The sequence below is a fragment of the Zosterops lateralis genome (genome assembly GCF_965231275.1).
Source record: "Zosterops lateralis genome assembly, chromosome: 10".
In the NCBI taxonomy this organism is placed as follows: Eukaryota; Metazoa; Chordata; class Aves; order Passeriformes; family Zosteropidae; genus Zosterops; species Zosterops lateralis.
Genome location: NC_139770.1, coordinates 15,721,891 through 15,746,706, shown reverse-complemented (window position 1 = coordinate 15,746,706; position 24,816 = coordinate 15,721,891). Strand labels below are relative to the sequence as shown.

The window sequence follows — 24,816 nt, the reverse complement described above, 5'->3', positions numbered from 1 at the left end:
ATCAGGGAGTTTGAACACACAGCTTCAGCAGGGCATTTTTCTTACCTGCCATGCCTCTGTGTAGCAGGTCACTTGTGTCAATTAAAATTCAGTTGCTTTGGAGACAGAGAAGTGAAGTATTTTCTGCACAGGGACAGAGAAAAGCCTAAGGAGCTGCACTTCACATGCCCTGGACAGTCAAACCCATTCTGTATCTGGCTAATGCAGATTAGACAGGAAAGGACAAGAGAAAGGGTCTCTGTCCTGAAAAAAAATGTGAGCACTCTGAGTATCTTCAAAGGGTGACACCGCAAAGATTTACAGAGAATTACTGCAGTCTTAATGGAGACAAATTGGGAGTTTGGAACTGTGAGCAGCAAAGGAAGAACTGGAGGCAGGCACACCTGAGCCTTCAAGCTGCGAGGCACCAGTTATAAATGGAACGACTCTCTTGTCTAGATTATTGCTGGCTATCAGGACAACATCACTCAGAATGAATTATTTCAGTCTAGCATCAGGGGAGGATTATTTTTTAAACAACAGCGTTTTTTAGCTGAAGTTGCCCATTGAAATTTCTGGCTTTGCTATTAATTACAGTATGTCTTTGCTATTAATTACAGCATGTCTTTGCTATTAATTACAGCATGTGGCAGCAATTTACACTGTGGTGCATATGATAGAAAAAATGATAGATGATCCAGCAGAGCAGTGCAGTCACGTCCCCAGCAAGCACCACTGCCTCAAGATTGTCTGCCTTGGTGGAGTGGTAGGGACCATCATTCAAGAGTAAGACAGTGGCTAAGCAAAATCTTTTAATCTTGTAAGAGCATAGCAAAATTTCAAGCTAGTATTTGAAATAACTTTACAGATAAGTAAGCAGAGGCAACAAGAATACAGCAGCATTTCTTTGATATATATTTGACAAATGAATATTTTTTTCCTTCATGCTTCTTTAAAAAGGACAGTGATTACCACATCCTATTTTCACAATCAGAAAAAGTGAAGCCTAGAAACTTCCATTTAGAGCACTGAAATGATCCATTAATACTTATAAGACTGTTTTCCTAATTTTGTGAAAAATTATTTATAATACTTAACCATATTACTTTCTCTCAAAAGAAAAGAAGTTTCTCAGCCATCCACTGAGAAATGATCACACCAAGGAGAGTCTTTTTGCAAGCAAACCTCCTCCCTCAGCCACTGAAGCAGCTAAAATCTGCTCTCCTTTTCAGCAGCCCAGCTCACTTGTTCCTCCCAGCTGAGGAAAGCTGTGTGCACTGGACTAAGGAGTTCAGTGTATTTTTCAGTGTGAGCATTTATTTTCTGGTCTGTGCAGTTCTAACCTGTCTGCTCTCACGAACATTATGGGACTCTGACAATTTCTAATGATGACAAAGTAATTCAGCACTGTCTGTGTTTATTCCTCCAGGAATACTCTGCTTTAGCAGAAGCACATTTGCAATGAGCATGACCCCTGCTCTCCTTCATAAATCTTTCTGACAAAACAAAGACACAGGGTAGCATTTGGAATAGGAGCTGTATCAACTGCTGCATCTTCCCGCTTTGGGAACTGGTAAAAAATTCCCAGATGTATTTAATGCAGTCTAAAAGACATTATTTCAATTTTTAAGAAATCTCAGATTATTTAATGCGGTCTAAAAGGCATTATTTCACAAAGCTACCAATCAAATCAGAAAAGCCCAAGAGAGCCAGTTCATTCAGGAGGTGAAAGCTAAAGACAGAGCTGGTTTCAGATGGAATTGTCGGTCTGAGGAGGTCTCAGAAGAAACCATCTCTAGTACAAGACTGAAACTTCCAGAAACATTGGCCCAGGTCCATGGGGCCACTGTGTCTGCAACAGGAGGAGAAAAAAGCTTCCTTACCATTATATATCAGTCTTTCAGAACTTCTGGGGTGGAGCATTTCAGTAGTGGTGCAATGTAGAACAGCCCCAGGACAGTTATTCCTCTACATGGTCCTTTTAGACTTTATGAGCAGCCGAGAACGACTGAGGAACTAAGCAACAACTGGTATTAGCAGCAAAATTAAGTTGGATAATGTAGGTAAAACCTTATACTAGTGAGTAACACATGCTAGGAAATAATGATTTTTAATAATGGGCACCTGGCCATGAAGATCCAGTCTGGGTCAACTTTTACACACCCTCCTCTGCCACAGAAGGACAGGGATACAGCTGCTGCCAAGAATTTTGAAGGCAGCTTCTCTGATCTCCTGCATGGAACTTCAGCACCATTCCCTGAAGGTTTCTGACATAATTCTAAAAAATTTCCTTTGTATCTTCCTATTGAAAAACTGAAAGGCTGAAAAGAAAATGTAATTTCTTTTTTCTTATTTCTTCATTTCCAAATTTTATGAGGATGTCTTTCCACTGTTCCTGATGAAGCTTGGGCTGGAAGTCCTCTCATCTGTTCATTCATCTGTGCAGAAGCAGTATTCATTCTTTGAGCATGAGCCCAGCCTCCTGGACTAAAGCAATACAATTGCTTTTCTCTGCATCACAGAGAGATTCATATTTATTCAAATTCATACTTGTTTATTTATCTAGTTGAGTGAATAAAATCAAATACAAATCTAGAGCCTGCAAAGGACTTCTTAACTGAGGAGACCCTCCTTTTGTGTTTACACTGTGTTTTTTAAATTATTTGTTACTGGTTTTAAAGAGTGCTATTGATAAAAATTGCAAACTAAAAAATTAGACCTGAGCACATTTCTGATTTTAGGGAAGCTTTGACTGGCAATGCAAGATGTTGTAGCCTGTCAGACCCTGTTTCCTTAAAACATTCTGAGAAGACTGAAGTATAAAAGCACCTTCAAATTTGGAGTCTTACATATTGAGTTCTGAGCTGAATTTTCTTGTGGGGATTTATCACTAATTGCTATCCTCATGGGAGGTTTGGGGGGAAAAGTGGGGGGAAAATCCCCATACATGTTCTGAAAAAACAAATGCGTTTGTGTACAAAAGAACTGCAGATTTTTAGCAACTCCTGCTCTTACAGAAGTATGGGCTCACAGTGGAAATAATGTCTAAACTGTGGTTACAAAAGCAAGCTATTTTAATTGTTGCTATTGGAAGACAAGTATCAGCATACTACATCTTAAATCATCTGGAAAAATGTATTCCTTGGCTTTTTTTCCATTGAATGAAATGTTGTTTAAAACAGAGAAAACAGTTCTACTTCCTGATATGTTTTTAGTGTGTCTTCAGGGCATTGCTATTTATTTTGCAAGGTCAGAATAACTGAATGCTATTCATTTCCCTGAATTTTGGAAATAGGGCCTCGCATCCATTCATTAAAGTGACAGACTTTTGTCTATTGTAAGCTACAATAGCCGATATTTCAGAACTATTTGCTTTTACATCAGTTCTCTACTTGGCTATCTTTCTTAATTATGGTTTTAGAGACAGAAACTTGTTTAACAAATTTTAAAATCCAAAAAACAAGAAAAGCTCCAGATTAATAACAGTTGAGCAAAAATAATTATAAAAAAATTAATAATGAAAACAACTAAAAGCTATAAGCAACGTTCTGGTTCACTCTAATGGCCAAATAGCACTAAAAATGTGGATTTCTCAGTTAAAACACCTCCAGGTATTTGATATCTGAGCAAAGTCTTGATGACTGCACATAGAAAAATGTATTTAGTTCATTTTTTGGCCAGGTTCTGTTCATACTGAAGAATTCCTGAGCAAACGTTTAATGGACAAAGACTGGGAATAGGAAGGCCATGAAATCTTCATTGCATTTTTTTTTAACCTTTGCTCTTGTCATTACCATCACAGGTATATTCAAATTGCCATCCTGATGTTTTTGCTCATCCAAACCTGCATCCCAGTTACTACATTCAGGTTCACTGTCTCAGAGTTATGAATAAGAAGAGAGGACAAGGAGCCAGTCAGGAGACAGTGACTTGCTGGGGCATTTCTGGGAAAGCAGTCTCAGCATAATTTTATTGTGCACATTTGGAGGATGTGGTCACTGCCCACCCTGTGGCAAGTTCCCCTTTCACATCCTCTGATGTGGACAGCTTGAACCTTTTTTTTAAGACCTGTTTCCATGTCTCTTCCTCATCCCCAGTGCCAACTGCCTCCTCAGTCTTTAGTGTCTGACAAGTCCATAAAATTATGTGGCCTGTGTGTGTGTATGTAAATCTGCACAGGTATATAGAGATGTGTGGGGAAGTCTCATGGTCAGCAATGCTGTGCTGTGTTTTCTCTGCGGTAGCAGCAGCCCCAGCTCTGCCCTAGAGCCAACAGCAGGGGCATTACAGCAGCTCTGGGCTCCTCTAAGAGTCACAGCCCCTATCACCACCCTGCAGACTGCTGGGCCTTATGGCCATGTGTCCTACTCATAGCTATAAATCTGGATGATGTGTGACACCCACACTGCTGCTTGAATTAGCACTGCCCTGAACAACAGACACAGCAGCCCAGCCCTGCAGTTCCAGCTCCTCCTCCTCTGTACAGACTCTGTATTTTCAAGCTTCACTCTGGGAAAAGATGAGACAGGGCACATTTGAAATAACACTTCTATTGTAAAATGAGATTTCTTTATTAGCACAACAGACTCTCTCCAACATCTGGAAACTCCCTTTCCTCCAGTGTGGTGAAGGACAGCAAGGGAGTGTGAACTGGATGAAATGGGAGGCTGGGGTCATGTAGTTCAAAAGGGTCTCGAATAACAGCCTTGCACAAGTCCTGCCTTCCCCTGAAAACTTCAGCCCAGTTAGGATGTTTGAGAGTTATATCTAGTGTAAAGATAATTTTAAATGTTTTAACCACCTGTGGTTTAAGCTCTGTTAGCCAGTCTAGTAACTAACAGTGCTATCACTGATGCTGAACATTTAATTAAGAGCAATTTCCAATTACTTACTGTAGTATTTGGGACCATGAAGGAGGTGATGTGCCTGCATTCCAACACAATACTTTAGGCTGTTTGGAAACTGTAGGACCCATCCTGCAATTACACAAAGCAGGCTCAGCAGCAGAGTGTGAGAGCAAAAAGATGCAAAAGAAAGGAATTTTTTTTGATACTCAGGATCTCACAAAACCAGCCACTTTAAGCCTAGCTGGGGAGGAAATGATGACTTTAATGACCTTAACATTTCATAATTGGTATCAGTGGACTCTGCAAGGGAGTCAGTACATTTGTAACACTTTTCCTTAGTGCAATTGAGAGTTACTGCAAAAAACACTGCTGGACTGGTGATTGTGCAGTGTTTTGATGGATTTAGATGAGATTTAGAGAGAGCAAACTGGGAAAAGATGCCTGTATAATTTAAACTGTGTTTGCTAAGCAGAAAAACATCCCAGCTATAAAGCTGTAAAAGAAAAAAAAAAAAAAAAAAGTTTGGTTTTTTTCCCTCCCAAGAAATACGAGTAGCGTGGGACTGAGGCAAGGAAAGAAACTGAACAATCAATTCAATATTCACACAAAGAACAAACAAATTAAAAAATACTCTTTTCATGATACAGAGCAAAATTTCATTACAAACATGCTTTTATTATCTTGAAGTGATTTGAAGTCATAAGATTCATGAAGATGAAGGACAGCAATAAAAGCAGTTATCACTAAGACTCTCTGCCCAGATCAGGGAATGACTTGTGCTGTTCTCTCTCCCAGCTCCTTGTAGCCTTCAGTCAAGCATGGCCAGCCTGGCCAGAGTACCTGCATGGAAAGGTGAAAAGAACAAAAGCCAGCTCAGACTGAGGAATTTTGTAGGTTACAGGGTTGTGTCAGCAGCCTAAGCACACAACTGTTGTTGCTTGTTGGCCTGGGAACAATAAATCACTGTCTAGCTCCTCAACATATACAAGGCCATTGCTAGCCTGGATTAACAGATCCATCAGCAGTTTCCATGAGGCACATCCTCTGTTCCAGCAGGGGTGAACATGTATGTCTGAGCTGGAATTCTAGCAACAGCGCAGGTGGTGGCACAGCAATACAGAGGAGGTGAAGAACAGTAAAATGCTCTTTATTTCACCCCCATGCAGTGCCCCAGGCTCTGATCCACAGCGCTCACCCTTTGCAGCATGGCTCACAAAAGAGCACACATTTTTGGCCTGTGTACTGTATAGTTGCAGTCCCAATTAGTTTTTTTTCTTTGACTGCACCCAGATAAAACATCCAAGATGTAAACCACCACCACAACAGCTAAATCTCCCTAACTCAGCAAATAGTATCATAACAGTGGACAGAAAAATAAAGAAATAAAGTGAATCACTGCATAGCTTCCTTGCACAAAGACTGTAAAATAAAAGTGCAGCTTACCAATCTGCCATGGATCCTGGCTTTCCCCTTGGTAGATTGGAAAGAGACTTGCTGGTACACATGGACTGGCTATATGCAGTCACTCAAGCTATTAAAAGAAATTCTTATACACAGAAATCAACAACTTCAAGCAGTTGGAGCTAGTCACATTTTGAGTACATGCTGCTTGACAATGAGAGCTATGCAACAGTTGATTTATTGTCACGGGAAATTCTGCCTCCATATCTCTTTCATTAAATAACTTATCATTATTTCTAGCAAGAAAAACAAGGCAAGATCAAGTTAAATTACTTCTAAGGCAAAAAATTTGCACAAAAGTTGTTTTTTTTGGTAAAGTGTGTAAATGTCCACTGAAAAACAATTGTTTGTCTGTCCAGCACCTTCTGAAGAAGACCCACTTTCCTGCACATGCCAAACCAGCTAAGACAGTGAGGATCTGATGAACCCTAAAAGAACAGAATGTCTTGTTCATTTACATACAGTAAACACATGTTTCATCCAAACACAATTGTGAAATAGTTTTGAAATCCTTCTTTCATTGCAGTTTGGGGACTGTTGGCTAACAAGACTCCCAGAAGGTTTTATTGTCTCTTGTTTACATGGGAGGATCAAATTAAAAAAAAAAAAAAAAAAAAAAAAAAAAAAAAAAAAAAAAAAAAAAAAAAAAAAAAAGTTTTAGAAATATAATTTGTGTTTTGTTTCCTGAGTACTTTATTTCTGTTGAACTTGTATTTCTAAGATTAATCTTCAGGAACCTCTAGGATCCTTCCAGCATCAACTTATGCTTTAAAGAAAGACATGCATAAAATCTGGCACACATAATGATAGTCTATCTTTATCACCATAGTCAAGATAAAATTTAGAAGCTGGAAACACAGCTGTCTAGCAGTCATAATTCTGTCTGCATTTATCTGGCACCAGCTTCCCTTACTCTGTATTTTAATTCATTCTGTATTTTATTCTCCGAATATTTTCTTAGGTTGAGTACCTGTAGTGCTAATGCCTGATATGCTGAGTAATTCTAATTCTGGCCACTTATGGGAGTAGGTGTGGAGGCTGTGCAAGACTTCACAGAATCAAATCCAAAAGTCAAAACTGGCACAGATTGTAAAGTCATCATGGCAGCAACAAAATGAGTTTCCATTAAAAGATGTCTTGGAGAAAAGTCTGTGTACGTCAGGGAGCAAGTATCAAAGTTTTCCAGCAATGGATGCTGCAGAGCATTCCAGGAATCAAGGCATGCCCAAAGGAAAACCAAAAGAAATAAAAATAAATCCAGCTAGATAGCTAGCTTTTACTTAAAAAACAGTTTAGTTTTGAAATAGATGTAGGTGTGACAAGCTTGGTGGTCTCTCCTCGATGCCTGGGGGTCAGGGAAACCCAGGCCATCAGGACCTGGTCTGACAGAGGCCAATCCTCATGTACTCTTCCAAAAATATTACAGCACAAAGAATAAAACTGGAGGCAGGAAAGGATAACAAACTGCAGGAAATGCAGCAAGGCACAACATTTTTTATTTTCAGAAGTAATGCTTTGTAATTCCTGTAATGAGTTTCACTGATGAGCTTGAGGAGTTCTGTTAATGAATTCCTTAACTCACATTATGTCCTTCTGTCATAGAAGTATTAAATTGATACACAAACAAGTAAACTGAGGAGCTGGGGAAGCCCATTCCTAGCCAAACATGAACAGCCCAACAGGATGAGGGATGCAGCAGCACCTCCCATCCCACAGCATGGCCTCAGGAATGTCCACACCAGTGCCACCAGGAGGACAACTGGGCCAATGCTCCCCTCTCCTGCTCATCTGTTCCCTTCAGGTTCTGCCAAGTTCCAGCTTTTGCTTTTGGTTAGTTGTAAACCAGAGCAGGTCAGAGCACCCACAATGTGGTTTAGTGAGAATGGCATCAAATCTTTGAGCATCAATGGTCCCTGAAGTATGTGTGTGATTAGGGGAAAATCTACCCCAGTCTAGCTCATGGCCACACCAGCCAATTATCATAATCAGCTAGAATAATGTCAATGTGGGAAAAGAAATAATTTCATGATTTGCCTTTTCTCAGAGAATATGTCATAAAATAGGCACCAAAAATCATTTGTTTCTACTTAAATTTTACTCCTGTGCTTCCTTTTTTTGTGAATGAAACATCCATTAAGTATTTGGGGAACCTTATGAGTCAGAGGAAGCTTGCATGAGACTCTCAGTGTGCAGTACAGTACTATTGTTTTAAAGTCATCAGCTTGGGAAAGCTATCACCACATAAAGAATGACTTCCAAAGCCACAAAAAGTAAACTATAGCCATGACTAGCCCTCTCTATCTACTAAAACTAATTGCAAAACTGGAAATTTTTATTCTAATAGTAATCAGGAACCAAAGAAACAATGGAAGCAATAGCACAGTTACTCTGTATACATAGTCATTGATGGATCAGATACTAAAATTATTCTGATAATTCAAGACAAGTGGGAGCCAAGCAATCAAAAAGAAATGAGAATTTTCAACATTTGGTCTGGGTTTGCAGGTCCTCACAGAAGAATAGCAATTTAAACATCTGTTATTCTCTGCTACAATTTCAATCTTGAGAAATCAGTGATTTTTTTTCTGGAAAGGACCCTATGTTGTGGTTCAGTATTTGGTTCAAACTGTACTTAATTAATCATTTTTTCAAATGTCAATTAGTTGTAATTCAGATAGAAATAATGAAACTCAAAAGTAATTCGATTTACAGCTCATGATCACCTTTGGAGGTGCTTTCTAAAAGAGGTCATTCCAGGAGGTCCTTAAGGGAGTACTGGGGTTAAAGACAATCTGAGAAAATCTAAAGTGGTTTTTTATTGGCAAGAGGTAGAAAAGTCAAATCAAAGAAGTTCTTTTTGTCATAGAAATATTCTCAGTACAAAAGCTTCACTCAGAGAAAATAGTGTGGCCATGCACTCATTCCCCAGCAGATCAGAGGTATGGAACTGTCCCCATTGTTAATAAAAGTCCAGTTTCATGATAATGACTGCAATTTACTTCTCACAGCCAAGAAGCCATGTGGCCAGACGGACCACTACAGGCAGATGGAGCTCCTGTCTACATACTTTCAAATTATTATTTTATTGCACCTATATTAAACAACCCCAAAATTTCAATGCTGGTTGAAGTCATATCTAACAGATAAAGTTTAGGCCCTAAATTCAAAATAATTTTCAAAGAAAATAAAAGCTGGAAGGTTTTTTAATACCTATCTTGCTTTATCTTTTAGATAGTGTTAACACTGTACAGCCACTTCACCATGGACTTACTGAACCGTGGACTCATATGCAATGCAGCAGCTCAGCAGCAATTAATTTCTGTTTTACGTAAAGTCTAATTTTTTTATTATTATTATTATTATTTTTGGAGCCTGGCAGGACAGAAATAGAACCTGATTCTATTTTAGAGACAAAGGAAAGGCCACTTATTGCACATGCCTCAAAACCTGTCTAGTTTTGACTGACACCATAATATTGTTCAGATCTAGGCATTTTGTCTCCCCTACTGAAATCATTTCAGATTTACCTTTAGTTGATCTACCACTCTTGGAGCCTTAGCTGTGCAGATAATTGCAGCATGTGAGAAAAATATAAAACAAGGTAAAACTACACAGAATGCCAACCATTATATGAAACCTTCAACTTAACTTGCCATCTCACATGAGAATACCTTATCCCTGAAGGGGGTGTGATACACACCATGTACCTCTAAGCGAAAGACAGGTCCCCCAGTAGGTTCTGAAATTAAAGAGGCACCATATCACTGCTGATTGCTCTTGGTCACTCAAAAAAAAGCTCTGCTCAGTATTATCACTTTTATTATTTTCATTGTAAGAAAAAGAGAGCACTAAAGAGGGAGCACTTGCAATACCCATTTGGGAAACAGCAGCTCCATGGGTGCTGGGTGCTCACGCTCACTCAAGTCTGAGCCTTTCCAAGTAACCCCTGTCATAAGCTTTCCAACCCTGTCTTATATAGAAATGTTCAGTTCCTTCTCTTCTTTTTAAGCTTCTGTTTTGTCTGGTTTAACAGCCAAGCACCCTAACCTAACTCAAGGACAGCTGCGTTTCACACCACTTAGAGGGCACAGAACATTTTGGTGGCAAGACCTGCCAGAGCAGACGGGCAGGATTGCTCTGTGCCTGTGCCCTGTGGGAGGCAGGCAGGGCACAGAGGCAGCCAGGCAGGCTCTGGTCTGGCTTCACAGCTGGCCCATGTCTGAGAGTGGACCAAAGCTCTCACACAAAGGAACTCACATCAAGGAGCACGGGCAATCATTTTTCTTGGTACACGATGCTTGCTTCTTGTGTGTTTTGGGTTCAATACCTACTAATAACCACTTCAGTAATTTGTTAGAGTAGCCTCTGAATTCTCTAGTTTTTTATGGCTTTACTTGTTTTTCCTCTTACTCACATTGCTTTTTTCTCTTTGACTTTCTGTTTTTCAGTGTTTGTTATGGTATCGCAGGCGTCGCCCAGAAATCAGTGTCTCACTCTGGCATTACATAACAGTTACACCAGATATTGCTGAGGTTTCCCACTGTTTACAAAGCAAACTCAGTTGGCTCTTCATGTTTCCCAGTACACAATTGTCAGTTTACAAATGAGAACTGAGTCATTTTTGCCAAGCCATCGTCTTTCCACCCGCTGTATCCTAGTCCCAAGTGACAGGGAGCACACAGCAAGAACAGCCTTACCAGGAAGGGCAGATAATCTGCTGCTGTTAAAGACGGAAGTTGTTTTAACTTGTTATAAGTGGCTATGAGGTTATTTCAGTGCTACTAATAAGTCTTTTAATCTAACAGTGTTGATGCAGAGTTTGTTTTTTTTTTAACTGGTTGTTTTCCTTTCAATTTCCAGCATTCATTACTAAGACCCAAATCTTTGGCCACAGTAAACTCTCTCTTCTCTGACTTCCCTAAAATTACACCGAATTACACATGTTGTGGCCTCCATCCCAAATCTATGGCCATTCATTTATAGAGGGTGATTGCAATTAAAGTTTAAAAGTGAAATAAATTGGTTTGGTTTTGGTTTTGGCTCCTGTATCCTAAACTGAAGGTGTCACAGTGCAGTCAGGTAGTGATCCTGAGCAAGGCAGAGCTAACTTCTGGGCCAAATCCCATCTCTCCCCTGAAGATTTACCTCTCTTAGTCTGTCTTTTGCCAGCCCTGGCATGGTCCTTCAATGTGCATGTGTTTTGGAAAAGGGGCCAGGTGACATACAGGGGAAGAAATGTGGGCTATGCACAGCATTATTCTCTTGATGTCAGTATTTCCCAGTGTATGCTGTAGAGCCAAGTGGACCTGTTTCTCACATATCACAGCTCTCCCTCTAAAAGCTTAAAACCATGAGCAATAATTTTCTTACGCAATATTTTTCCAGGCCATGGTAGAAGAGTCAGTCCAAAGAACCAGTGTGTGAATCTGCTCTCAGACAGCTCTTCACTCCACTCCTGTGTGTTTCCAACAGGCACAGGAATGATGCAGCATGCCCTTTGGGTGATGGATGTTAGGAGTCATAAATAATCACTGAATCCAAGAAAACTAATAGGAGTTCATTCCTTTACAGTCCCAATAGTGTGTCACACCATGATCCATCACTGTGTCTCGTGAATTGGCCTTTTCTCTTTTTGTTCCTCCGTATCACCAACCATTAGCATTTCCCTGCAATAGATTTTATAACCAGGTTAGGTGACTATTCTTCACAGAACTGGTTTCAGACTTTCCAAGGCACACTGGAGGAGGAAGGTTGTCACACAGAGAGCTTAACTATAGCTGTGATGCTTTCTGAGCTGCAGTGAGCTGAAATGTTTTCATTTGAAAGGATCAGCTTTGAAAAAGCGATTTTACCTTCTGAGTTGCTAATGAAATAACTGCATTCATGCCAAATTGAGACTGGTACTGCACACTAAGAACAGACAAGGAACTGCTGTGTTTGACATTACAGCTTCCCCTTATGAAAGGGTTTCCTTCCCAGATCTTTGCATGAATAAGCAAAGCTGCAATTGCACAGCTTTGACACCCCCAGAATCCTTTTCTGGTGTGCATTTTTCATAGGGTTTGCCCTGAGGCTGCATGGAGGAAAATTAAAGAACCGAGAGATAGAAATTGATGTCTTAATTGATACTGTTCTTTAAGCTGATAACCAGATGTTTGAAGTTAAATGTGACCAGTCCAGGCACACTGAACATTCACTCCACCTGAATGCTTTGTTTGGTTAAGAGCTTGCTTTGTTTTCTTTACTTTCTAAGAACACTTGGATGACTTCATAGGATCCTACCAAAAATTTAAAAAAAAAAAAAAAAAAAAAAAAAAAAAAAAAAAACACAAAAAAAAAAAAAAACAAACACCTAAATAAACAGCTCCAGTTTACACCCACACAATGATAACTGTATTAATGAAATTGTTCATACTTATCAATTTCCATGGTGTACAAAGCTACCATACAGAGGAAAAAATTAATTGCTCCAAGTATTTTGCCATTAAAAGCAAGCAAATGGGGCTTTTGGTCATAGCAGTCTGGGTGACTCATTTCAGTCTTCCTGACACACACTTCACTCTATCCTCTGTTGTGCCTGAGCAGGACTGTTAATGGGTCTTTGAAAAAGGTCTTTAACATTTCCTATCCTGTTTTCCCTGCTCCTCACCTCATTACTGTCCATTTTATTCAGGTTCAAATTATTTCTTCTCATATATACTCAGAACATCCTGTGAACTTTTGGTTTCTGGGTTCATCAGTGGCACACATGGCTGAAATGCATTCATTTGACACTCTGCCCTGAGCACTGACATCCAACAGGCAGCCATATCCTGCTGCATGCAACTGTTGGAAGATGATTAAATTGCATTGCCTAATCTTTTCTCATGATCCATGCTGCAATTTTCTTTGTGGCACAGCCTCCCCTCTGGCAGTACCACCTCTGTAGCAATCCATTTTGCACTGGCCCCAAACTGCAGCCAGAGCAAAGTTTGATTATTGCCTCAGGTAATTCATTGGGCAATGAAACTTGTGCCTGTCCTGAGCACTTCTGCTTCAGCATCAGCAGTGTGTCAAAAATACCTTTATGGCTTCATCTAACACCAGATGGCTTGTACTGAGATGTTGTCAGGGTGTTTGCACATTGTCCACAGGATTTCAGTTGACATGGTGCCAGCCCTTCCCTGCTCTCAGGTAGTGTCACTCCCCACCATTTGCAGAAGCCAGAAGAAAGGCCTAGCCCTGGTACCCAGCTGTGTCACAAACAGCTGCCATACAGGATTGGAGGAGCAATAGAAATTGTATTCATGCTTCATGAACTGTTCAAGCTGTTTGCTGGATGGAAATAATGAGCCAGAATTGGGCAGTCTCTTTAGGAATATTCAGGAACCTGAATACACTTGGATTAGAGGGTGGCTTGGGTTATGTGACAGTCATGTGGGCAGTTTATCACCCATAACTGAGCCTGTGATCTCACAGCAAATGACTTTCAACTTCTCCTTAACACTTATGAAATCATCCACTGATTTTTACCAGTTTCCTGAAGATGAAGTCGTTCAGTCTAACAGAGCAGACACTTAAGGCAGGGAAAAATATACTGCTCTTTTTGCAATGGGTTCTTCATCCCTTTACCTGCTCTCTGTAGGTACAATGGTGATCTGCAGAGCAGAGAGTGACAACCCCAGGTTTGGCAGAGAAGACAGGAAATATAACCCATGGTTATATTAGAAAAAACCAACTGGGAGCTGGGCATCAAAGCCGTCTGTCTGTTCAGGCTTGCAGGCAGAGCCCACCCCCAGACTGTTCACTGCATTGAGCCCATGTGGAGTAGCTATTTGATGTACACAAAATGGAAGCCCTTTCTGAGTTCTGAACTTGATCTGTGAGTCTGCAGTTAAGTACCTTTCTTTTACAGACAAAGGAATTTTTTCCTGAAGTTTGCTGGATTTGCTTCATAGTAAAGTGCTTTTCATTTAAACTGTCTTTGTGTGTTGACAACCTTGTCTGAAGGTTATTTCATTGTATTCTCCTTGATCAAGTGCTATTCACAATACAGTGGATGTCATGACCCAGTAATCCCATTTAATAAAATTCAATGTCTCCTGACTAGCTAGCAAAAGGAGGTCCTACTCAAATAATTACCAGACCTTAGCACTAAACTTGTGACTAATATCAAGTCAGAAATGGCTTTCGCTTTTCCCCTTCTTCTCACCTTGAGTGAATTTAGATTTGATTAATAGATCTAGATATCATCAAAGCCCTGAAAATCTGCACACACACACTATAATAAAGGCAAAAAATAATTTCTGATGGGTACATTAATTCACCTCATAAGGCATCCTGCTAATTCCCTTGTCTCTTGAACTATCTAAAGCTGATGATGTTGCACATTTGTCTCCCTAAAATAATTAACTCTTATCAAAATCCACTCTGCTTCATTTACTCAAGCATAACAGCTTGTTGCTCATAACACAGTTTGTCTTTGATACCAGAAAGATGAAAATAATGTGAAAGAAAGAGGCTCTAGATCCATAAAAGGTTGGATGTTTGTACTGTTATCTCCTATTTCCCAAGGGAATTACTTCAGCTTGTGAATTTGTCCAAGAGCTTGGGTGCTGAAACTCCTTACTATGGCTTGTGGAGGACTAATCTGACTATACTGAGAAAAGTGGAGCACTGCAAAAGAATGGGAATCACAAGATTACCTGTAAGGAAACACTTTTCTCTTGAAGCTGCTGCACTTTTCTGAATAATAAATACTTATGCACCTGTGTTGAAAGATACAATGATACATGAGCTGGTAGGACCTCTCAAGGTGAGAGGTGGGGGAAAATACCTGATCAGCAGGCAACTCTCTGGACTTCAGCAATAACATGTCCAGTCTACAGGAGAAATTACAATGCCCAGACACTCCATTTTCGACAGGAATTTAAGCATTCCAACAGGTGTAGGAGTTTTTATGTGAGCTTCATACTCCCTCAGTTAAGATCTGATGTGGGTGAACCATCTAAGGACTAGAGGGGATGGCCAATTCTTTACCATCACTACAGCAAGAAAGCCTAGAGGTTGCTCACGTTGAAGCCTCTGAAATGAGCAAAGGCTGCTGACTTTCCTGTCAACAAAGGCTACAAGAATTTTTGGATAGGGAAGATTAGAAATTATGACTGTACAACATGCAAAATTTAATGTAGCCTGCCCTAAATGCCCTGAAAAGTCAAAAGAAAAGGTATCTTGCACTTCCCTTTCTCAAGGATCACATACAGCTGCTGTGTGTTTCCAAACAGCTGCAACATTTGTCTGAGGAAGATGCAGGAATCTGTTCAGTGTCTGCATATTTGTCTGAGGAGTGCTTAACAAACCACGGGGATGATCAGCACTTCAAAAATGTACCTTGCTATGGGCCAATTACTCCTTGTCACACACTGCTGAGACCTCAAACCCACATCCAGTTTGATTTAAACCTAAATATGCTTTAAGGATAACAAATACACAAATATCCAGCAATACCAAAAATGCACTCACCACTGTGGTAAAGGGTGGTAAGGCAATAAGCTTACAATGGGTTTCAACGTACAGAGGTCACAAATATCATCAAAATAGAACATTCTTTCAAAACTTAAATAAATCTAAATGTGAGAGAATTGAATATTTAAATGAAGACTTCCAACTACTTGGTGTTTTACCCTTTGGGTTATGTAACTGACATTTATATTTTACAACTTTAACAAACCTTATAATATTATGGTAGTACATAAATGCATCACATAATGTAGATAAAGAAAAAATTGTCTATGTGTTTTGCAAACCACCCAAAACAGCTAAAACTAAAGCAAATAATGAAGATATTTAAGATAGACATATCCAAAACAACTCAAAAATAACATTATCTATAGATATTAGAGTCAGTAATGGTTTGATACAAGTTCCAAATCACTTAGTTAAAAAGTCACTCTGTAGATTTATTGCCTCCTTTCTTCAGCATCACCAGAAAATTAATGGATTTTTGCTGTTCCTCCTTGTTCTGTCACTGCATGCTCCTGTAAAGAGTCTCTCCATCTTTCTTGTCATCTCCCTTTATGTACAGGAGGCCACAGTCAGATCACCCCAAAGCCTTCTCTTCTCCAGGCTGAACTATCCCAGTTCTCTCAGCCTCTCCTGTTAGGACAGGTGCTCCTCCCTTAAATCAACTTGGTGGCCTTCTCTGGACTTGCTCCAACAGGTTGATATCAGTTTAATATGGCTGAATTCTGGTTGCTGCTGGCCTGGGAAGGAAGGGATGGGACAAACTGACTGGTGTGGACACCAAGGGAGTCAGCCAGGACCAGCCCACTCCCTTCAGCTCAGTCCCAGTCCTGGTGCAGAGCAAAGGGAGCTGTGCAGCACACGGGATCCCATGGCACAATCCCTGAACGTCCATCACCACCACTGAAGGGTGTGCTGAGGGCTCACAGCTGGGTGGGATGCAGGCAAAAGCCAGGAGTGAGCATTTGTCCAGGCCAGCAAACTGTTCCTTGAGCAGTCTAACCAAAGCCAACCCCACAGACAGAGGAAAGCATCCCAACTATCCCAGCTGGCAAACATTATTTTTTTCCTTTTGAGGAAAAGTAAAATACCATCAATTAAAGCATATTTAAAATATCATTCAACATTTGTTTGGGTTCATTGTTATAGCAGCAGTGTGTGGCTGATGGATCCCTGGAGTAAATGAGTTGTTGCTGCTGTAGAAACGTATTTCTGCCCAGCCATGACTTCCTGCTCTCTTGAGTGTGCTGACAGATTTAATCAGATATTTAATTGTGTTCTCTCAAAAGCGAACAGGAAAGGCATTCAATGACCAGTGAAGATATTTCCAAAGGAAAACACTCACTTTCTCCTGAAAAAAAATATAAAGGATTAGCTCTCCTTGGAACTACGTTATTGAGAATGAATGGCTGTAAATGTGGATTGCAGATGATTTACTCTATATCCCAGGATTTGGGGGATGAGTCATATTACTGTACCAGACAATGGCTGGACAAATTAAAAAAAAAAATCTGCTTCTATTAGGAGAAAAATATATAGTGGAAAAAAATTGTGTTCTCCAGCACAATGATAAAAATAAATACATATTCAGAAGAATTGTAAGACTGCATTTCTTTATAGCAAAAAAAAGGAAAAATTAAATGCTTTCATATCTAGATTTTTCATATTTGTTTATGTAGCAAGTACATCAAATATACACATCGTATTCGCATTCTATTTGTCTGTATGCATTTACAAAAAACAGTACAATTTTGAAAACTTATGTATTGTCTGGCATGTCCTCAAGCCCTGGATCACTTCTGGACAGAAAGAAGGCAAACCCTAGAAATCTGCTTACTTTGGACCTGGCCTTTGACACTCTTTGATGGATAACAGATAAGAGTGTCATTTTTAAGAGGCCTTCAGCCAAGATAAAAACCTGTAAATTAACTGCCATATTTCTGTGATACATCAGAGAATATACGAGACAGAGTTTGGCTGGAGAAAAAAAAATGACCCCTTTGGCATGTGCTGATATCAAGGAATATTAAGTATTTTCTTCCAGCTCACTGAGCCTTCCCAGATTTAAGGCAGACCAGTGTAGCTGTCCACAGCAAGGTAATGCATAGCACAGCCCTTTCTGGGAGAAGTCAGGGAGATAGAGCCAGCCTGAGGAAAAATGCTGAGCTAAATTCAACACAATCCTACTGTTCATTTCTCTGCTCACTGAAACAGGCTTGGAAAGGAAAGTGAATTTAAGCTCTACAGTGTGTGAAGTGTATGTTAAATAAGAAGTTGAGTCAAGTGACTTTTAGAAAGTACAGCAGATTCTGAGTTATACTTTGTATCCTAAAAAGAGTCTGAGTTGTAGGAATGCCAGTCCAGGCAGCCACTAAAAGCAAAACCTGGGACCTGCGTTTCAAAATGTGAAATTTGGGGGGGAAAAGGGGATTAGGATGCTTATAAAAGTGGGGTTCTTAATATGCAACTACTTGAATTATTCTTCCCCAGTGTGAAAATTGCCATGTCATTAGAAGTAATGCAGATTTGTGAACAACTGCCACCCATGCTTTGCTCAGAGAAAAGAAAAGCAATGCAGAATCGTACTCCATCTTTCACCAGACTGCTTCAGCTCTTTTACTCAACTAGAAGCCTATCATAGAAGCCTATGATAGAAGCCTATCATATTACAGAAGACTTTAAAAATGCACTGTAATTAGTTTCCAGCAATAAATTAGCTAACAGTGAATGAATCACATTTTTTTCCTGCACACACCAGGCTGATCAATCCTCAGAAATACTTGAACCTCGAAAAGTCAAACTGAAGGCAGTGTTATAGCCTTGTCTGCCCTGTACAACTGTCAGGTCCTGGCTTTCATCCCTTCTACTTGCTGTCTCCAAAGAGATACACTCCCACTGGCATGATACTTGCCTTGCTTTTTCAGGAGTGACGTGGAAGTAGAGCAGAGTTGTGCATGGCTGAACTGAACTTCCAGCTCCTTTTGAAGTCAAGGGAACAACAGACTGTGCATGTTAGAGTATTTCTTTTATTGCATTTCCCAAACCAAGTGCTGCTTGTGAGCTTGCAAATGCTAAGGAGTTGTTAGTTTGCTGTACAGGAGAGCAGCAGCTGCTGGGCACATGCCAATTCTTTTTAATACCCACAGCACTGCCACCAGAAGCCACCAAACACACAGCAGAGCTGAGGAAAATGCCACAAACTCATCTATAACATTTATATCCTGTGCTGCCGTGGGCAGGCTGCAATAATCACATACTGAGCCCTTCAAAACAGCTGACAAGAAAGTGACTCCAAACATAGCCAGGAGCAGGGCACGGGTAAGCTTCCAAGTGATTGTCCCCCTTTGTGGTTTGCTGCCCATTTTATACTTCACTTTTCAAATAACTTCACTGTTGCTTTGAAATCCTCTGTGCTGTTACAGCTGAAGCAGGAACCAGCAGTTCACAAGTTAATGTCACAGTTTGGGCCAGCACTGGAAACACCAGCTGGTTTGCTTCTGACCTGTAGGCTGTAAAGAAAGGCTGTAAAGAAAGGGCTCTGGGCTGGGAGCACACAGCACTTCAGCTTTGCTCTGGAGAGCAGTGAGGATTGCCTTTGATGTGTAACTGCTTCCATCACACGGTACACAGCCTCCACTGCACAAAGCTGTATCCATGGCCATGGAAGTAAAACCATAGGATGGGCATAGGACTTCTGCAATATATCTGAAAATGTTAAAGTCATCAACCCCCCATACCTGGCCAGTGGTTGCAGAATTATGCATTTGCTGATGTTGGGGCAATAAATACCAAGTTATCAATGAGAGTCAGCAAGATCTGCAGAAAGTAGTTGTATACTTTCATTGTCTTTTCTTTATTAACTTGTAGTAATTAAGCAATGAAGTGGTTATCTCAATCCCACTCCCATTTTGTCTCATCTTGCAAAACAAAGTAAAGGGGATGGGAGATCTTATACCACAGACATTTCCTGCACCTTGCCCCACTGCTGCCAGACATCTTTCTCAACACAATGCCCACTACCATTTTCAGTATGAAAATTTTCAGCTCTTCTGTTTAAAGCCAATCCTTCAAACCCATGAAAACTGAAGGAATTCAGCATTGTCTTCCTGCAAGCAGCCCAGACAGAGCCAGTGCTGAGGGCAGAGGGGCAAGGTCAGCCTTCAAGGCTGTCTTCTCCACTTTCTAATGTCTCCACATGACCTTTCCACCAGAAGGCATTGCTGAACAAGAGCAAAAAGCTGTTTGCAATGCCAGGGGCTCCTTCACACTCCAAGAACTTGCCATAGGAAATCCCTGCATGTGCTGACACCTGAGAACTGCCTGGAGGACACCAGAGCCTCCACGAGCTACTGGCATGGGCAAGATGCTCCTGTGACAGGCCTGTCCCTGGGGAGCAAAAGCTGCCTCTGCAGCCTAGAGAAATTCCTCCTCGTGGTAGGAAACAGCCAAGACCAGAGTCTCCATTTGGATAAACACTGGGATAAATGCACTTAAAGACAGCTCCGAAAAGCCAAGCCCAAGTATTTCAGTGGAAGCTTTTCTCCTGGAGTGCTGGCAGTGGCTGTTGTACCAGCACAGCTGCACTCAGAAACCAGGCATTTCAGATTTAGGTGCTAAACACAAAACTTAAAAGCCTGAACATTGCTTGGGCAGGGAGAGAGGCCAAGAGAGATTTCAGAAAGCATTTATGTGCTTGAACTTGCAGATAGGAAAATGCTACTCATCTGGGACATGCAATTCTTGGGAAAATCCAGACTTAGTTATCTTGCTTCTATTAAGTTTGAAGATGTCATTCTGACTATTTGGAGGGGGTTTTTTAGAAATAAGGTCACATCTTCTATAAGAATTTAAGTTATCTGTGTGCCTAATTTGTTTTGATTATCTGTTTATGCCATGAAAAATGGATTACACGTTCAAGACTCTCCAGAGAGGCTGCAGAGTTTTATGAAGGTACAACTGATACGATGCTGCAAAGGCCAGCTGGTTTCCACAATAAAAGATGATCTGAGATGAAAAAATATTCGTTTTCCTGAGCTCATGCCTATTTTGAAATAATTATGAAAAGGCAGCTCCAACACTGTGTTAGAAAAGTGGATGGATGCGTACCAAAGACATTTTCCTGTCTTTATGAAGGCCTGTTAATAAAAGGAAAATTTTAAACAGTGAAATATACTATAACCTAAATAATATCCCCCCAAAAAATGTTTCAGACTTACAGACAGGCATTTACAGGTGAGGTTGGCTTTATATGTGGATGTCATGATGGTACAACAGAAATGCTACACAGAGTAGGTGACCCATAGGTTAAGTAGGCCATTCCTTGAGGGGGATTAAAAATTGAAATTGAATTGAAGAAGAGATAGGAAATAAAAAGGGCAATAGTTGGTAGAAATGCCATAAGATAAGCAAGGGTAGCAAAGCAATAAGAACAGACCATTGACACCCTGTGCACTGTTGACAGACAGGGACAGAGGACTGAAGTCCTTACCTGGGGCATAATGGTCCATATCTGTCATGCAGAGCTTGAGTGGTGGGAGTGAGGAGTTGGGCCAATAATAATTGCAATGAAGTTTAGGAGAACAAAGAGCCTTTGGACAGGTGGGGTGCAAGGGTCCATCCAGGGTCTGTGTCCATCCATGGCTACAACCTGTTCCTCCAGCCCCTATCAGGAGGGTGAGTGGGTGCTGTGTGTCCCCAGCCTCAGCCCCAGGTCACACAGACACAGCTGCTCACCCAGCCAACATGCTCATCTCCTCCCCAGAAGGGCAGGCAAAGCCTTCACAGGGTCACTAACCCAGGAGGAAGAAGGTAAATTTGTGTTTGCATCCCATCCCTCAGCATTTTTCATCCCATTCTAGGTAATTTCCAGCCATGAATGTTCAACTAATTAAGCGAAAACAAGAGCTGATTTGAATTCCCAAGCTGAGACTGCAGCCTTGTCAGACTTCTGCTGTCGGTAATTTCTGGGGTTTTTTGGGTTGTTTCATTCCTTTATCTGGTTTGAGCTGTCTGCAGGAGGGAAAACAAGTCCACTTGGAGGCTGTGTCTGAGGTATTGCCTCTAATAGTCTGGATTCAAGTCCCTTTGTTTACACTAAAAGACACCTGGTCTTGTTAAAAAGGCTAACTCCTGCTGCAGATAAAATCCTAACTAAAGCCCTTAACTCTTTGAAAGTTTATCTACTGTGGTTTTGGATTTACTGTGAGGTGTCTGAGGTGTGCTGTCAATGATGGATTCAGGTTGTAATCTCAGCAGGGGAGGCAGCTGAGCTCTTTCTGTATGTAAATTGCTGACAATGTTAATGGCCATCAGCAAGGAACAAATAATCTTACTCATAATGCCAGTGCCAGTTTCCTGTCTTTATCACAATCCATTCTTAGAAAAGAGTTTTAAATGGAATAAAATAGCCTCTTCTCACCCCCCATTTGTGTAGAAACATTCCTCTTGAAGGCTTTACTCCAATTAAAAGCCCTTTTTTTTCTGCAGAGAAAAGATGTTCTACCTAGGGAGCTATGTGCATTATCAAACTTGCATATTTGCATGTCTTTGTTCTTACCTTTGATTAAAAAAAACAGTTTTTCCAAAGTTACTCCATTAGAATAGGAATTTTAGGCACTAGAAATATATTCTTTTTCATAGAGTTGAACTCCAGAAACACTTGTGGTCACACACACAGCTGGGCAGATTTTTGTCTCACAGCACTCACCCTGCTCACTAGCTGGGAATGTTAAAACCCCTGCCCATCACTAACATGCCCCAATTTGTGTCACTGATCTATTGTTATACAAAGGCTAACTGTCTTTCTTCATGGTCCATCAAATTTAAAGGTACCACACTGATACTACTGGAAAAATAACACTCTGCACTAATCCTGCCCACTTAGAGAAGATTGCTCTCTGGGAGAGAGACTATTGGCATTGGGATTATGCAACTAAGTAAACCCATTTACTCTCATTAAGCTGGTAGTATTTACAAAAAATAATAGTCTCAAAAATATTTTAATGTCCAGAATTTGATACATCTTACTATATTTTCTATGCAATGTTCACAAATATTGCCTGTTTCAGGTAATTAATAGTGATTTGCTGAGAAATGGATTGAAAAAGTTACATTTTATGGCAACAGGATGAGTTGCAGTGATCGGATTTCTCTGTGTGCATTTCAGCACTGCAGTGGCAGCTGAAGGAGAGAGTGAATTCTTAGGTGGCTGTTTTGGTACCAGAAGCAAGGCAAAATTTATTGCCTGCTGTCATCCATTAAACCATGCACATTTAAATAATAGAAAGTACCTGCAGATGATTAGCAGAGTAAATTACCTAAAGTAACTTAGTTAAAATAGTTCTGCAGTAGCTCTAGAGCATGTCAGTGTCACTGAGGAGAGTGTTATGAAAAGGAATGGAGTTAATGAAATGCCACTTCACTGTCAAGTGCTGAAGCACCACAAGAGGAAGCGTTGTCAGCACAGATTGTGGTGGTGGTGAATGGGGAAATAGATGGAACAGCACTGGCAAACAGGACCTAACTCTGGCTGTCACCTGTGCCACCAGGTAAGATCAGATCTCACTGCAGCCTCTTGTGGTGGCCTTCAGTGCACTTTAACAAAGCACCCCAGGTGACTCTCAAAGCACTATTTGGCACCAGTGGTGGCCAGAAAACAGGGCTAAGCATGGGAAAAGAGTCACCCATGTCTGCAGTGGGTCTCCCTCTCCCTGGCAGAGGTTTTGACCAGGATTTCTGGCCATGTGGGCTCCATGGACTCCCACATGCTCCCATCTGCAAGTTTGGCAGTATCACTTTTTTTTAAATACTATTTGCATTGTCTACTTCATGAAATAAAGTCCATGAAATCACATTTCTGGGTTTATGTTGGCAGCAAAATACTGAATTATGACAAACTTTTCCCTGAGTAACAATCTCAGGCTCCTCCAACCCAACAGACACTGACTTCTGCTCAAAGCTGACTTGCTTGTTTGGCAGGTAGCAGAAAACTCCCAGTGTGATAAAGAATGATTTCTGTGCTAACCCCAAGGGGCTCTCTGAGACTCAGGGAAAAAAACAACACAATCAGACTTCTGAAGGTGTTGGACCACGTTATCACAGATCCTAGGAAGGGCTCAAAAATCCCCCAAGCAGTCTCCCTGTTTAAGCATCTAAAAATATTTCAACAGCCTGTCCTCTACTCTTCCAGAATAAAACTCTCCATCAAATAATTTTTTGGTACACACCTAGGAAATGTGCACCACATCCCATCAGGATGCTGACACAACCTGGTTTTTAGCATGAGAAAATTACTTATATTGACTCAGAGTGGTGCAGCACAAGCAAGGAGAAGGATGAGTTCTGCAGGCTGGGAAGGAACCTTCCTGAGCCAGGCTTCAGCAGATCATTCATTCTACAGATCATATCAACATTAAATTATCACAGACTGTAACACTGGCTGTGCTATCTAGCCACATTCCTCAGAATGGTGTCACTTAAAGACATAAAATTGCATAATTGGGTGCTTACTGTTCTAGCTGCCACATTGACAAGCATTATATTTTATCTTCAAAGAAAAGAACAAACGAGAGAAATGTTCATAAATGACCACATCAAATCAGGTAATGAGCAGCAGGAGACAAAGTAAAGTGTCTATTTTATGTACAGTAATGGAGGAAAAGCCAGAATAACCATGACCAGCCAAATGCCACTGATGATGAATGCAGTTAACTCTGGGGCAGGTACCAAACAAACCAGGCACAGGGGTTAAAAGGGCATTCCAAGACAATGAATGTAGTGTGTCATTTCTGCCTTATATAATTTTTCTTCATCTTTCAGTCTGTTTTAATTTCTCTCTTTTTTTCATTTTGTTTTTACTGAGCCTTTCTGCTCTTTCTATGCCTTGATGGACTGCTGAGATTGTGAAAAATGACCACCTTGAAAAACTCACATTATTTCAGTAAATTATGCACATAAATTCTGTATAGGGTCTGGGCACTTCCTGTTCCCTGTAAATAGCATTTCTTGCTTTATTCCTGCAAAGCTTTAC

At 40.6% G+C, this 24,816-nt stretch overlaps 1 long non-coding RNA gene across 2 annotated transcripts in view; it reads left to right on the top strand.

Annotated features, from left to right (window-relative positions):
* LOC310913398 overlaps window positions 1-24,816 on the top strand; it is a 63,791-nt gene that overhangs the window by 21,448 nt on the left and 17,527 nt on the right. The window contains exon 3 of one of the 2 annotated variants that reach the window (XR_014590812.1): window positions 21,647-21,741. The exons of the other annotated variant lie outside the window; for it this stretch is intronic. This is a non-coding gene — a long non-coding RNA (uncharacterized lncRNA). Of the gene's footprint in view, window positions 1-21,646; window positions 21,742-24,816 lie in introns of those variants that run through there. 2 annotated transcript variants of the gene reach the window in all.